Raw genomic sequence first — 17,421 nt, 5'->3', positions numbered from 1 at the left:
TTCACAACTTCACAACTGAGGATAAGTTGGTGCTGATATTGCAGCTATAAAGGTCCAGGCTCCTTAGGGTTCAGAAGTACTTCACAGGGAATATTAAAATAATTAATATTTTAGAAGGCTCTTCAATTATTGTTGTAGCAGCCCTGTATGAAATGATACTGAAATCACCAGCAGCTTTCTAAACATGCTTGCACTCCCCCATCACATCCTGCCCCAGCAACTACCCACCATTTTCTGGGGAAAGATAGTTGGCACATCCTCATCGAAGTCACAGTCCTCCTTTAAATGAAGATCTGCTCAGTTTTATCAGTCTGCAACTCCGCCAGCTGTGGCTAAAATCTATCTCCATATAATTTGTCCATAAATCTGTAAATTTTTAAGACATTTGTTCATCTGAAACCAGTTATATGCAACTAATTTTTAGTGTTTGAGAGTAGGAGATAATAATTACTGAATACTTTTTGAGCTGCAGATGTAGCAATGAACAATGCTCCTTTGAGTTCCTGTCTATCATTAAAAAGTGGCTTGAATTCTGTGTACAGAATGGGATATAATTTTGCATGCTATCAGAAAAACATAAAACTGTTAACAGCATTCAGAAAATATAATTTGCATCCAGAAATTAAAATTCAATTATTCTACACTCATACTAATCTCCATAATTGACAGAAGACAGCAGGCTATTCCCTAAACTATAAACAGTGACAAATACATAAAAATCCCATTTAGCCTCAATTAAATATTATTTTAATATGTATCACAAAACTGAGCATTGACAAGTCTACTTTCTACCTTCTAGAAAATGAGGGCTTCATCTTTGTTCATCTTTCAAAAGACAATTAAGGAGTTTTCTCTACTCAGATCTGCTCTTGATTTATTCTGCAAACTAAAAATGATTGCTATTAACTGACAGGTGTCTGTTTTGAATCATGATTTGAAAGGTTGTCGTTTTGGAAGTATTGTATGCAATATTAAAAATATTTTTTCTCATTTTAAGTAACAGTTATTGATTACGATCTGCTCCTGGTGCAGGAGTAGACCACATGGCTGTCAAAGATGCTTTGCCATTCAATAAGATTATGCCTGATCTGCTCGTGGAATCAACTCCACCAACCTGCACTTTCCACACAACCCATAACTCTCCTGCTTTGCAAAACTCAGTCTGTGTCTTTAAATGTATTTACTAAGGTAGCCTCCACAGCTCCTTTGGGTGGAGAATTCCACATACATGTATCACCTCTCTCTAGGAAAAGTAGTTCCACCTCAACTCCATCCTAAATCAACTCCTACAACTCTTGATGCCCTGGTTCTACTCTTAGCTATAAATGGAAAAAACTTCCTTGCCTCTATCTTAACTATCCCTTTCATAATTTTACACTGTATATTTTGATAAGATCCCCTGTCATTCTTCAGAATTCCAATGAGTTTAGTCCCAGGCAACACAATGCCTCTTCATAGGCTAACCCCTTCATCTCCAGAATCAACCTGGTGATCCTCCATAGTACTTACTTTCCTCAAGCAAGTCGACCAAATTGCAGTGCGGCCTCTCCAGCACCCTATACAGTAGCAGCATAGTCTCCCTGCTCTTAAATGCACTCCCTCTAACAATGAAAGCCAACATTCCATTTGCCTTTTTAATAGTCTATTGCACTTTCAAACCAGCCATTTGTGATTCATGCACCAACACTCCCACATTCCTCTGCATAACAATAATCTGCAAGGACTAAAAACCTCGAGGAAAAAAGTTTTGAGTGGTTTAAGTAGTAGAAAACTATGTTATGTTATAAGTAATCTTGTTTAAATTTCAACTACAAGCCTCCTAAGCGGTTAGTCCGGGGGTCGGCAACCTGCGGCTCCCGAGCCATTTGTGGCTCTTTCACCTCTGTGCTGCGGCTCCCTGTGGCTTTGGGAAATAATTGGTCAGTATTTAATTAAAATGTATTTTATGTTAGTTTGTTAGCTTTTGAAATGTAATTCTAAATTTGAAGATTATGGTGATCTTGTACAATCTAAGTGTGGCGACACATTTCCTCACAATTAGCCAGCATTCCGGCTAAGGGAGATAGCCTACGGGGGTTTGTGAGTACGCGTCTTTTGCAGCATCTGCGTCCATGGGGGCTGGGTTGAGGGAGGCTTAAAAGCAAGGCTGTTTAGTTCGAATAAAGTTATTCGACTGCAGTTTACTGACTGCGTGAGCACACCGCTACAACGTGTTTTTATCGCTATTAATATACGTCACCACTGCCAATACCTGACACCCGCCAGTGCGCGATTTCTTTAATTTTTCGATCCAAGGTAAGCCAACTATGGAGAATTCTAAAAAAAGAAAAGTGACTGAAGAAAACAGAACGTTTAATGATACGTGGGCAGATTCATTTGCTTTCACTGTTGACGAGACTGGTTTACCGGTATGCTTAATATGCAATGAGAAACTAGCAAACAACAAAAAGTCAAATGTCGCAAGGCATTTCCAGAATAAACACGCAGCCTTTGCTCAAAAATATCCGGATGGAGATGAGAGAAAAAAAGCCGTTTCGGAACTGATGCGGAAGGTTGATCTGAGCAAAAATCATTTCCAGAAATGGATGAAGTCTGGAAAATCAACGACATACGCCAGTTATATTGCCGCTCAGGAAATAGTCAGGCACGGGAAGCAGTTTACAGATGGTGAATATATAAAAGAATCTTTCATTAAGATTTCAGAACATCTATTCACGGACTTTAAAAACAAGAGTGAAATTGTGCAGAAAATCAGGGATATGCCCCTCTCTGCAAAGACTGTCAAAGACAGAACCATAAAAATGGCAGAAGACATCACAAGACAGCAAATTAAAGACATCAGTTCAGCTGTGGCCTACTCGATTGCCTGTGACGAGTCTAAAGACAAAGGTGATATTGAACAAATAGCGTTGTTCTGCGGGTATGTAAACTCTGCCGGGCCACAGGAAGAACTGATTGAGTTGATACCTCTAAAAGACCAAACACGGGGGGAGGACATCTGTGAGGCTGTCTTGAATTGTTTAAGAGCCAAAGGAATAAAGACCACCCATCTGGTGTCAGTAGCTACTGATGGGGGCACCGAATATGACGGGAACGCACAAGGGAATTGTGGCTTTACTGCAGAAGTCGCTGGACAGAAAGCTGCTGACTTTTCACTGCATCTTGCACCAAGAGGCACTGTGCGCTCAAACATTTCCTCCGGAATGCACAGAAGTAATGGATGTTGTCATTCAGATTGTCAATAAAATAATGGCAAAAAGTTTAAATCACCGTCAATTCCGTTTGTTACTGGACGAGCTGGAAATTGCATATTCTGATCTCCTGCTGCACAACAAAGTCTGATGGTTGTCCAGGGGGGAGGTGCTGAAACGCTTTGTCGCGTGTCTGGAAGAAGTGAAAACTTTCCTGGGTAGCAAAGGGCTCAACTTTCCTGAGCTGGAACAGCCAGAGTGGCTGGAAAAGCTACACTTCATGGTAGACATGACAGTGCACCTGAACACGCTGAACACAGCTCTTCAACGGGGTAAGGACGTACAGCCCTGCACATGTTGGAGGATGTTTTGGCATTCGAGCGCAAGTTGACGTTGCTTGCCAGAGATTTACAGAAAGGCACATTGTCTCACTTCCCCAATTTGAGAGAGTTCAAACAAGGTCACGACATGATAAATTCGGAGTATTTACATTCTGCAATCATCGCAATGCAAACGCTTCTGTGAGTTCAGAGAGGAAAAAAACACATTATCCTTCCCGGTCACTCCCCTAAGCATCGATCCATCCCTACTAAATACGACTGCATTGTCAGGTGTGAGTCAACCTGAACAAGTATGATAAATATTTTAATTGCCTATTATTTTACGTATATTCATATGTTTTCATTGTTCAGTGAAATAGTCCTTTTATTTTTCAGGTTGACAGCTGGCTGACGTTATTTTTGGTTTGCTGCTGGCGGCAAATTTAAGTTTGGCGTTTTTCATAAATACAAGAAGGACTCAAATAGACGTTGAGTATTTTACTTAAAAATAACCTTCAACCCAACGTCTTTTTTTCGGAGTTCAAAATGTTTTTGTTGCATGCAGAAATGTAATTTCACTTTCTCTGCAGGAGTTCATCAATTTCATAAATGCAACACATTATAGTTTGTTTATACATAGCATAAAGGCAAAACAAAACGTTGTATGCAGTGTTAGTTCATTTTAAATGTCAAACGGGTTTTGCGGCTCCCAGTGTTTTCTTCTCTGTGGGAAACGGGTCCAAGTGGCTCTTTCAGTGGTAAAGGTTGCTGACCCCTGGGTTAGTCCATTTGAGTGCTTTAAAGGGCATTGGGATCAATGCTTAATGCCCTAAGTTTAGCAAAAGTTAAATCAAATTCCTGCCATGTGATGCACGCAATCCAGGTTCTGTTAGGACCATGTTGGTGGATTATGTTCAGGTTTTGTGCTTCATTATTCCATGAGGATCATGGATGATTTATTTTCCTCTCTCAACTTTATTCTGTCTTCTCCCTGTAACCTTTGACACCTTTACTAATCAAAAACCCATGAAACTCCGCTTTAAATATGCACAATAACTTGGCCTCCTTAGCTCTCTGTGGCAACAAATTTCACGGACTCACTCTCTGGATAAAGAAATTCCTCTTCATCTCTGTTCTATAGGGACGCCCTCCTACTTCTGAGGCTGTGCCCTCTGATCCTTGATTTCCCCTCTATAGGAAATATCCTCTCTACATCCACTCTATCTAGTCCTTTCAATATTGGATAGGTTTCAAAGAAGTTGTCCCTCATTCTTCTAAACTGCAGTGAGTACAAGCACAGAGCCATCAAATGGTCCTCAAATGTTAACCCTTTCACACCTGGGATCATTCTTGTGAGCCTCCTCTGGACCCTCACCAAGGCCAGCATGTCTTTTTTTAGATAAAGGGCCCAAAACTGCTCTCAATACTCCAAATGTGGTCTGAATAATGCCTTACAGAGCCTCAGCTTTACATCCTTGATATTGTGGAAAGCAGCTAGTGAGTGAGTGGGCCAGTGAAGGAGTGGAGATTTGAGGCTTTGACTCGAGAGATTCTGGCAGTTTTGGCAGTTGGACTGTGCAATCATGTCAATCAAGATTTGAATAGCTCAGCAGAAAGCCACTAATTAGACAATCAAGATTTGAATAGCTCAGACTCAGCAGAAAGCAGCTGATTTGTCAATCGAGGTCAGGTGACCAAGCAGTTTGAAAAGCTGAAACAAATAAATAGAGGGATAGCTCAAGTGGAGCAGCCTGGGTCAAGGGAAGTGGCCAGTGAGTGGAGATTTGAGGCTTTGACTCAAGAAGCTTTGATGAGAAGAGGCTGAGGATGAGCTTCACTCCAAGTGAGGTAAGGCCAGGTAAGTTCCTTTCAAAGGAGAAAGTTTCAAAAGTTGAGGCAAGTATAGGGTAGGTCATGGCAGCTGAGATTGGCCCTGTGGTGTGTTCATCCTGCAGCATGTGGGAAATCAGGAATACTTCCTGTGTCCCTGATGACTATGTGTGCAGGAAGTGTGTCCATCTGCAGCTTCTGGCAGACTGCATTGAGCGTCTGGAGCTGCGATTGGATTCATACTGGAGCATCCGTGATGCTGAGAAAGTTGTGAATAGTATGTTCAGTGAGTTGGCCACAACACAGCTAAAGGCTACACAGGCAGAAAGGGAAGGGGTGGCCACTAGACAGCGTAGCAGTAGGCAGGAGTCCCCTGAGGTCATCTCCCTCCTGAACAGATATACTGTTTTGGATACTGTTGGGGGAGATGTCTCATCAGGGGAAGGCAGCAGCAGCTGAGTTCATTGCACCATGGGTGGCTCTGAGACAAAGGAGGGAAAGAAAAGGAGTGGGAGAGCTATAGTGATGGGGGATTCAATTGTAAGGGGAATAGATAGGTGTTTCTGTGGCTGCAAATGAGACCCCAGGATGGTATGTTGCCTGCCTGGTGCAAGGGTCAAGGATGCAGGACATTCTGGAATGGGAGGGTGGACAGCCAGTGGTCGTGGTTCACATAGGTACCAACAATATAGGGGAAAAATGGGATGAGGTCCTGCAAGGTGAATTTAGGGAGTTAGGAGATAAACTAAAAAGTAGGATCACAAAGGTAATAATCTCTGGATTACTACCAGTGCCAGTGTCAGAGCAGAAATCGGAGGATAATTCAGCTGAATACGTGGCTTGAAAAACGGTGCAAGGGGGAGGGATTCAAATTTTTGGGGCATTGGAACCAGTTCTGGGGGAGGTGGGACAGGTATAAACAGAATGGTCTGCACCCGGGCTGGACTAGAACCAATGTCCAAGGGGGAGTGTTTGCTACTGTTGTTCAGGAGGCTTTAAACTAATGTGGCAGAGGGATGGGAACAAGTGCAGAGAGACAGGGGTGTAAAATGAGGGTAGAAGCAAAAAGTAGTAAGGTGAAAAGTAAAAGTGGCAGGCAGGCAAATCCAGGGCAAAAAGCAAAAAGAGCCACTTTTCAACATAATTGTATAAGGGCTAAGCGTGTTGTAAAAACAAGCCTGAAGGGTTTGTGTGTCAATGCGAGCAGCATTCATAACAAGGTGGATGAATTGAATGTGCAGATAGTTATTAATGAATATGATACAGTTGGGTTCACAGAGACATGGCTCCAGGGTGACCAAGGATGGAAGCTCAACATCCAGGGATATTCAATATTCAGGAGGGATAGACAGGAAAGAAAAGGAGGTGGGGTAGTGTTGCTGGTTAGAGAGGAGATTAATGCAATAGAAAGAAAAGACATTAGCCTACAGGATGTAGAATCGATATGGGTAGAGCTGCATAACACTAAGGGGCAGAAAACACTGGTGGGAGTTGTGTACAGGCCACCTAACAGTAGTAGTGAGGTTGGGGATGGCATTAAACAGGAAATTAGAAATGTGTGCAATAAAGGAACAGTAGTTATAATGGGTGACTTCAATCTACATATAGATTGGGTGAACCAAATTGGTAAGGGTGCTGAGGAAGGGGATTTCTTGGAGTGTATGTGGGATGGTTTTCTGAACCAACATGTCGAGGAACCAAGTAGAGAGTAGGCCATTCTAGATTGGGTATTGAGCAATGAGGAAGGGTTAGTTAGCAAACTTGTTGTGCGAGGCCCCTTGGGTAAGAATGACCATAATATGGTGAAATTCTTCATTAAGATGGAGAACGACATAGTTAATTCAGAAACAAAGGTTCTGAACTTAAAGAAGGGTAACTTTGAAAGTAAGAGACGTGAATTAGCTAAGATAGATTGGCAAATGATACTTAAAGGGTTGACAGTGGATATGCAATGGCAAGCATTTAAAGATCGCATGGATGAACTAGAACAATTGTTCATCCCAGTTTGGCAAAAGAATAAACCAGGGAAGGTAGTGCACCCATGGCTGACGAGGGAAATTAGGGATAGTATCAAGCCCAAAAAAGAAATGTATAAATTAGCAAAAAAAAGCAGCACACCTGAGGACTGGGAGAAATTCAGAGACCAGCAGAGGAGGACAAAGGGCTTAATTAGGAAAGGGGGAAAAAAGATGATGAGAGAAAACTGGCAGGGAACATAAAAACCGACTGTAAAAGCTTTTATTCATACGTGAAAAGAAAAAGATTGGTCAAGACAAATGTAGGTTCTTTAAAGTCAGAAACAGGTGAATTGATCATAGGGAACAAAGACATGGCAGACCAATTGAATAACTACTTTGGTTCTGTCTTCACTAAGGAGGACATAAATAATCTTCCGGTAAGAGTAAGGGACCGAGGGTCTAGTGAGATGGAGGAACTGAGGGAAATACATGTTAGTAGGGAAGTGGTGTTAGGTAAATTGAAGGGATTAAAGGCAGGTAAATCCCCAGGGCCAGATGGTCTGCATCCCAGAGTGCTTAAGGAAGTAACCCAAGAAATAGTGGATGCACTAGTGATAATTTTTCAAAACTCCTTAGATTCTGGATTAGTTCCTGAGGATTGGAGGGTGGCTAATGTAACCCCACTTTTTAAAATAGGAGGGAGAGAGAAACCAGGGAATTATAGACCGGTTAGTCTGACATCGGTGGTGAGGAAAATGCTAGAGTCGGTTATCAAGGATGTAATAACACCACATTTGAAAAGAGGTGAAATCATCAAAGTCAGCATGGATTTGTGAAAGGAAAATCATGTCTCACGAATCTTATGGAAATTTTTGAAGATGTAACTAGTAGAGTGGATAGGGGAGAGCCAGTGGATGTGGTACATTTAGATTTTCAAAAGGCTTTTGACAAGGTCCCACACAGGAGATTAGTGTGCAATCTTAAAGCACACGGTATTGGGGGTATGGTACAGATGTGGATAGAGAATTGTTTGGCAGACAGGAAGCAAAGAGTGGGAGTAAACGGGACCTTTTCAGAATGGCAGGCAGTGACTAGTGGGGTACCGCAAGGCTCAGTGCTGGGACCCCAGTTGTTTACAATATATATTAATGATTTAGACGAGGGAATTAAATGCAGCATCTCCAAGTTTGCGGATGACACGAAGCTGGGCGGTGGTGTTAGCTGTGAGGAGGATGCTAAGGGGATGCAGGGTGACTTCGATAGGTTAGGTGAGTGAGCAAATTCATGACAGATGCAATTTAATATGGATAAATGTGAGGTTATCCACTTTGGTTGCAAGAACAGGGAAAAAGATTATTATCTGAACGGTGGCTGATTAGGGAAAGGGGAGATGCAACGAGACCTGGGTGTCATTGTACACCAGTCATTGAAGGTGGGCATGCAGGTACAGCAGGCGGTGAAAAAGGCAAATGGTATGTTGGCATTCATAGCAAAAGGATTTGAGTACAGGAGCAGGGAGGTTCTACTGCAGTTGTACAAGGCCTTGGTGAGACCACACCTAGAATATTGTGTAGTTTTGGTCCCCTAATCTGAGGAAAGACATTCTTGCCATAGAGGGAGTACAGAGAAGGTTCACCAGATTGATTCCTGGGATGGCAGGACTTTCATATGAAGAAAGACTGGATCGACTAGGCTTGTACTCACTGGAATTTAGAAGATTGAGGGGGGGGGGGATCTTATTGAAATGTATAGAATTCTAAAGGGATTAGACAGGCTAGATGCAGGAAGATTGTTTCCGATGTTGGGGAAGTCCAGAACAAGGGGTCACAGTTTAAGGATAAAGGGGAAGCCTTTTAGGACTGAGATAAGGAGAAACCTCTTCACACAGAGAGTGGTGAATCTGTGGAATTCTCTGCCACAGGAAACAGTTGAGGCCGGTTCATTAGCTATATTTAAGAGGACGTTAGATATGGGCCTTGAGGCTAAAGGGATCGGGGGTATGGAGAGAAAGCAGTTAGTGTTCTGAGTTGTATGATCAGCCATAATCATACTGAATGGAAGTTCAGGCTCGAAGGGCCGAATGGCCTACTCCTGCACCTATTTTCAATGTTTCTATATTCTAGTCCTTTCAAAATGAATGCTAACATTGCATTTGCCTTCCTTAATACCGACTCAACCAACAAGTTAACCTCTAGGGAATCCCAAGCTCCTTTGCCCCTCTGATTTCTGAATTCAATCCCCATTTCAAAAAGTTTTTGTCTTCATTTCTTCTACCAAATTGCATGCCCAAGCACTTCCCTACACTATATTCTATCTGTCACTTCTTTGCCTGTTCTGCTAATCTGTCCAAGACCTCTCCAGGGTCCCTTCTTTCTCAACACAACCTGCACCTCCACATATCTTTGTATCATTCACAAAATTGGCCACAATGCCATCAACTCCATCATCTAGCTCATTAATACAAAGGCAGAGCCAACACTGACCACTACAGGTTGTCACCAATCACCAGCAGTTAACCAGAGGAGGCTTCCTTTATCCCCACTCATCAGCTTCTTCCAGTCAGCCAGCCTTATGTCCATGCTGCTATCTTTCCTGTGATACCACAGGCTCCAATTCAGGACAGAAAAGCATCCAAACCTCCAAAGATGGCCTATGTTGTCTGTCTTTGGGTATTGAAGCTTTGGAATGGGACAAGCAACAAGCAGATAATTGGGGTCTTGGAACAGATAGTGAGAAAACAAACAGAAACCGAGGAATTGCCTGAAATTAACTAATGTATGGCTACTTGTATAAATTAGGTTCTAATCCTACTTGATCCAACTGAGCACTGTCCACAAACCATACAGCATCAACCAGAAGGAACCATAAAGGAACTTGAAGTGCTTCTGGCAAAAAAAGTTAACCTGGGTTATTACCCACTAGTTTCTATCCTAAGTTCAACAACTTTTACCAAAGAACAGAGAATGGCCAAGTTCCCTGATCTTCAAACATAGCACAGTACATTATAAAAACAAGCCTTTCAGCCCACTATGTTTGTGTCAACTGTGTTATAATGTGTGTACATAATAAAGAACTTCAATTTCCAGTGTGAAATGCGGGCAGCTCATTGGTGAACAGGACACACGGTCTGGGTGGACTAGGGTGTCCGAGTAAAATGTGGTCAAGCTGAAGCCATTCTGTAAATAAAATAGTTTTAGTGTTTTTACCCAACTGATGAAAGCAAGCAAGCTGTGTCTTTCTCTAGCACCCTATCTTCCTTTTATGAGAAGAGACAGAGTTTCAGGGCGGTTATGAAGCTTGTTTGCTGCCAATCATCTGCTGTTTTAAGGTCAATGAGGTCCAGCTCTCAAAATGGATTAGTCTCCCCTCATCAGCTTCAAGCAGCTGTTCATGAGTCACCAGCACTGAAAATCTGCCCCTTGGTGTTATACAACTCCTGATAACACCCTGTTCTGCAGATTAAAATGCTTTCTGCAAATTTTTCTGGGGATTTTTTGACAACTTATTCAGATTCCAGATTTTTGAATAAGCTTCTTGAAAATTAGTGGTGAAACAGCAAGATTACCTGTGCAACTCTGCATCTCTGAACTTCAATATAAACTTAAGTTAACTTTGATTCCAGCTTAGGTAATTTATATGATTATCACCTGAGACTGTTTATTATTAACAACTATGCACCAACTGTACCTCCAGATAACCGAGGCAGTGTTATGGAAGTTCTTATTTCAAGTTATATTATCCAACCCATTTTGTTCTCCCAGGAACAGAAAATTTAATGCAAAGTTTATAAAAGGAGAAATTAAAATTAGAATAAAATGTTTTTTTCCTAAAATAGTTCTATAATTATAAAACCTGTCTTAAAAATTAACTTGGATTCAGTTCAATGTCATTTCTATTAATGCTACATGTATTTCACATTTTCAGAATAGATCCTTACTTCCAGTATCTGACCACTTGATAGAGTAATCCATGAGAAGAACATAAAAATCCTTTTGCCACTTGAACTGAATCCTTTGACTCTTTTTAATTGAATCTCTACGGCTTCATTGAAATGAATGACAGGAATCTTAGAAGATGAATCCAGATATACGTCATTCGGCTTTTTTAGACAATGCTAGGCTGTTGGGACAAAGGATAAATGGACATATTCTCCTACAATTGAGATCATACTCACTTAGTCGAAATGATATAGTTTATACTCAAAAACAGGAGTAAAAATGTGTAATTGGTTACTTGTGAGAGAATATGTGAATTTTACTCCAGTTCCAAAATTAAATTGACTGAAGACACAGGAATGAATTTCAGAAGTAGAGTGCAACTGATTCAATACTGTACCACTATAATTAGAATATGCAACCTAGGATGATCAGAACTAAGTTAATCCATTGTTCATTACCAGCATTGACTCACAAATTACCTATTTTATAAGCAGTGTAATCATCAGCTAAATAACATCGAAGATTTTCTATTTAACACTTCAATCATCCAGCATCTCAGAACCTTGTTTGATTTAACATAGTTCAATGTGAAATATTTTTTACCTCTTTCTTGCAGTAAAAGCTGTCTAAAAGTATGTTAATAACGAAGGTATAACATTCGTCCCTTATTATTTGAAAGAATTTTCTAGAAAAATGTGTATATGTGTAATTGTTTAAAAGTAATGCAAGATGTGCAAGTAGCTTTATGTATTACCAATCTGGAATGCAATTTGCATGAGCATTTTGCCTCCTTGATAAAACCTATAATTCTTATTCCATTGAATTCAATAGGGTGCAAAGTTCTCCCAAGGGCAGACATTCAGCTACATTGGGTTCAGATGATGTCAAAAATGATCAGTTACCTAAGTTTTGAAAACTGGCCTTCAAATGAATCACTTTGACCAAGTTACAGTCACAATTATCTCCTCAGTGTTTCAAGATTAAAAAAGGTTTAATGATATTTACATTACACAAGTGTAGAGGAGAAAAAAATAAATTGCTACTCTGTAGACTGGAGCCAATAGGACTTGATGTTTCAATCCCAATGATAAGTCGGCACTCGATGTTGGCAGTGGGCTTGGATTGGTGACGAGGAGGGTAGGTACCTCATCAGAGTCATCAGGTGGGCACCCTCCTCCTTTGATGTTTTGTTGATAAGCCCATGATATCTCCAGAGGGCTCAACAGTGCTACCTGGCGTCCCAGATACACCCCCTTCAGTTCCATACCCTCCTGTCTTCATCTTGCAACCCAATTGTTGACTTTCCTTTTAATCCAGATCTAATTACTGCTTTCTTCTGCTGCATTTGACAAGGACTTGATTGCTTGTTGGAGTGAATAATCCCTCACCCCCATCTCCAATAGACTGGTTGTAGATATAGCCACAAATCCCCAGTTTTCCACTTCTACAGGGAAAATCTTGGTCTTCCAGCCGTTCCGGGCAGCTGCAGTTACCAGTTCAGAGTACTTGGTCTTTTTTCTCTCATAAGCTTCTTCAACACCATCTTCCCATGGTACTGTCAATTCCACAACATATGCCAGCTTGACTGTTGTGGACCACAGGACCATGTCTGGTCAGAGTATTGTAGCCACAATGTCTGGGGGAAACACAAGCTTCTTTTCCCAAGTCCGTGTTCATTTTCCAATCCTGAGCAACCTGCGGAATGCTGACCTCTTTTGCTGTTACATGGTGCTCTGGAGGTTGGCCTGCTGGTACAAATCATGTGATGTGAACATTTCTTGCTGCTGTTCATGGGAGAAAATTCGTGGGTCTTTGTTCCAAGATTGATGCCAGCTGTCTGAGAATCTGGTTATGTTGCCAAGTATACTGCCCCTGGCTGAGGCTGGTGGTGTATCCTGTTAAAATGTGCCTTAGTGATCCAGGTGCTTGACAAAGAAAGCAAGCAGGGTCTTCTCCCCACCACTGGCTCAGGTTCTGAGGTGTGGGTAGGAGATCATAAGTGGCTCTGATGACAAAACTTAGCCGAGATCCCTTCATCTCCCAGATGAGTTCCCTCTTTTCCAGGCTCTCCTAATTTGAGATGGCTCTGGCATGTCGCACTCTCTCCTCCTGTCTTCTCGAGTCCTCCACCACCAGCTGTCTCTTCTGCACTGATGTTGCCTTGTACCATTGAGGAGATTTCGGAACAAGCCCGAACCTGGTTCTCCGAAGTTGGACTTGGCCAACCACATCCCTCAGGTGATGTGACCATGAGAGGTTGTATGTGATGTGCACTCCCAGGATTCTGAAACTGCTTACAGTACCACTGCTGTGCCACCAAAGTAGAGAGGTATGAGTTTTAAACAGCAGCTGAAGTTCTCAGCAGTAATTCTTTGAACTTAGCATATTATTGAACACAAAATTGGATATGGAGCCTTGACACGGAGCCTTGACTCAGAGAAATGGAGTCTCATAGGTAAAGCTTGAAACTGGAGCTAAACTTAGAACAAACAGTTCTAAGCAGTCGGGAAACATAGTTTATTCACAGGAAAGTGACCAACAAACTGGCAACTAGTGGTTGTGATGCCAGGGTCCTTATACTGCAGTTCTTGTTGGAAACCAGATGTGCTGTCAAAGAGAATTAGAAGCAATTTATTAGAACCGTAGCACAAACAACGGAAATTAGGAGCAAGATAGGGAAAAAATGATTGGGGCCATGACACCCATGTCTTAATACTGTATGTGTTTTGCTTTCCAATACCCTATCTCCTAGAAGCAGAACTAATAAATTATTTGGGATTGCTTGTAAGCCAGTTTTTTCTATTTATATTTATCTTTAATTTGCTTATTAGTAGCTCTTCAGTTTTTATGTGAATTTTTTCTAAAAAAAATCTTTCATTTTAGATTTTGTTCTCCAAATCCTGTCAGCTTTTTAGATGATCACCTTAAAATTATTCTCTTAACTCTCAATAGAAGATAGAAAATAATTTGTTAAACTTTCCCTAAAGGCAAGCTGAACTGCCTTTACCATTTTTACATATGCTCATATTTCCAATCAATCTTTCATAACGTTTATGCCAAATATAGGTTAACTTCTGGATCTTAAAATATTAACTTGATTAAAAGCAAAATATTTCATCTTTTTCTCCCTTTTTCAATGGGAAAGGGCTTCAGAGTTGATGTAATAGATTCTTATTGACTGATTTCACATTTCATCCATTTTTCACTTAGATATCTCCCTGTGTGCCTAGTTACTTCGCAGCATCAATTGAAATTCATAATCACAAATTTCTTGTCCCTATCACAAACATTAAAGTAAATTTTTATCAACATTGCTTAAGAATTATATTTTCATCTGGAGATATATGAAACTAAGAATGCTATGTAATTAGCCAAATTATATCTTGAGGAGATCATTAAAATAAATGCTTTTATGATTCCTTTGACAGCAGAGAACAAATCTCTCAGAATTTTGACATAGAAATTAATTTACACATTAAAGTGTGTAGTAAAGCAGGAATGCATCAGGTATGGGCAGGAAGTGCGGAGAGTATGACAGTTTGCATTGATGAATTGTTTTTTTTGCATTTTTGGTATTTGATGTTTACTTTGAATAAGTTTCATGGTCTTCAGTTTGTAGTGATCTGTGGGAACATGAATGTCAGGGTGGTACACCTCATACATACTTTGATAATAAATATGTGTAATTTGTATCTTTTAATCTTTGAAAACTTTGACAAACTTCTATAGATGCTTGGCAGAGAGTATATTGACTAATTGTATTATGGCCTGGTATGGAAACACCAATGCCCCTGAATGGAAAAGCCTAAAAAAAAGTAGTGGATACGGCCCATTCCATCATAGTTTAAGCCTTCCCTTCTGTTGAACACATCGACATGGAGTGCTGTTGTAGGAAAGCAGCATCCAACATCAAAGACATCTGCCATCCAGGCCATGATCGCTTCTTGTTGCTACCATCAGGAAGAAGATGCAGGAGCCTTCGGACCTACACCATCAAGTTCAGGAAAATTTAATACCCCTCAACTCCCTTAAACCAGAGGGGATATCTTCACCAAACTTCGCTCACCCACCACTGTACTGTTCCCACAACCTATGGACTCACTTTATCTCATGTTCTCAATATTTATTGCTTATTTATTTTTTATTATTATATTATTTTTGTATTGACAGTTTGGTCTTTTGCACATTGTTTGTCAGTTCAACTGGGCTTAATGTAACTACAAACCCTAATCTTTCACTATTAACCTATTGACTTCTCACTCCAGTTAATCTGTTCTACTTCAAGAAAACATACCATAAAAGTTCATTACTAGACCTATGATTTCAGACAATTGTGATTTCTTTTTCAAATTCAGCCATCAAAATTAAATGGAAAAAGACCTATTCTGGATATGTTTCTGACTCCTTACAAGGGTATTTCCTGCAGAAGGAAACGGATAAACATGCATATTTGATGTGAATAACAGAAGGCTGATACTCCAGTGCCTTGGATGGCATCTTCCTGAGGCTTTTTGGCGAAGGGACAAATTTTATGGAGAGAGTGGGCAATGGAGATGAAAGGACTGGCAGAAACATACTGGAAATTGATGTAAGATTAATACAAAATGCAACAACTGCTCTGTGAAGCTGGAGGCTGTCTGGATGCTAGTTTTCATAACAGCCAACAGGTCAATTCAGTTGGGAGCATCTAATCCACTTGAGTGCAGCATATCTGCTTTTCTGAAAAGATTCAAATTTTACATCACAATCCATATCATTTTCAATTTGTAACACATCAGTGGAAGCTTCATTGTTCATTCTTCAGCGCACTGATAATTGCATTTCGCATTGGCTGGGCAAATGCTTGTTTACAGAATTTGGGCTGCAGTCCAGCGTGTTTTCACTGACAGTGTATAAGTGTCAGGGTTTTCATTTTCAGGTGACTCATTTCCAAACTGGGTGAGGGATTTAGTCTGCTGAATTACCATCCAAGAACTGAAAATAACCTAACTTCCACTTGAGTTTCCAGGAAGAACACCATATTATAGAAATACTCCACTACACAATAAATGAGCAAAATGTAACTGGATATCACTTGTACTTTAGCAGCACTTTATACTTGGGGCATGAAGAAATATATTTTGCACTCCAGTGATGATAATCTATTGATCTTCTGTAATCCCAATTTGGAAACCATCACTTACACGGATTACCCTCTCAGAACCAACTATCCACCATTTTAAAAAGCCAACTAGATCAGTGTCATGCAGCCTTTTTTTCAACTGGATACATTACAGCCTTTTGGACTCCATAATGAGATAAAAATAAGGTAATTGTTCTTCTGCTCCCAATTGCACCACCTCTAGATTCATTCTTTCTTTCTTTGGCCTATTATTAGTACACTTTGCTTCAGAAACTCATCTCATCCTCTCTTCACCTCTTTTAACCCCTGAACCCAACTCTTTCCTGCATCTTAAAACTCATTTGATTCTAACTTCTCTCAACTTCTAACAAAAGCATGCTGATCTAAAATGTTAATTCAGTCTAACTCTCACCAAGGTAGCTGCCTTCTTGCTGATTATTTCCAGCATTATCTGCTTGTTTCTTAAAATGTGATTTTCTTTCTATTCCATTATGTTCTTTGCCTTGCCAAGCTATTTTGCAAGATTTAAAACAAAATAAACATGATTGACAACAAAGGGAAAAACAATCATTAAATGTCAACATGGAAATTATTTCATTCATATGAAATATAATAGAAGGTTTTAGTTTAGTCTTGGGTTTAATTCAGCAATGGACAGTCATTCTTTCCTGTCCCTGACCAACAAAGGATTAAATCAAAATTGCAGATTTCCTGAGGTTTATATTGCATAAGAATGTATTTTGTTGGCATGAAAAATAAGCCCAATGAAGACATGGACAAGAGAGTATTCATCATTCTCAGATTTATTAAAGGAAGAGTCAATAGTTACTTACTTACCCTCTAACAGATAGTTCTTTTGATCTTTACCAAAGCTTTCATCACTTGTCTTTTTCTGTGTGGCAAAGTTTTCAGTTTTTTTTTCTTTTAATCTAATCCTAACCATTTTGCTTAGAGGTATTCAAATGTACTCAAATCCAATCAGTCCTGATTTCCTCAACTTCCATCATTCATAGATCATGCAGATTTCAAGGTCCAGAAATTGAATTGTACAGGGCCTATTTT

The sequence above is a fragment of the Hypanus sabinus genome, chromosome 1 (assembly GCF_030144855.1).
Source record: "Hypanus sabinus isolate sHypSab1 chromosome 1, sHypSab1.hap1, whole genome shotgun sequence".
Taxonomy (NCBI): domain Eukaryota; kingdom Metazoa; phylum Chordata; class Chondrichthyes; order Myliobatiformes; family Dasyatidae; genus Hypanus; species Hypanus sabinus.
The sequence above is the reverse complement of the archived record's forward strand: the minus strand, read 5'-3'. Positions refer to the sequence as shown.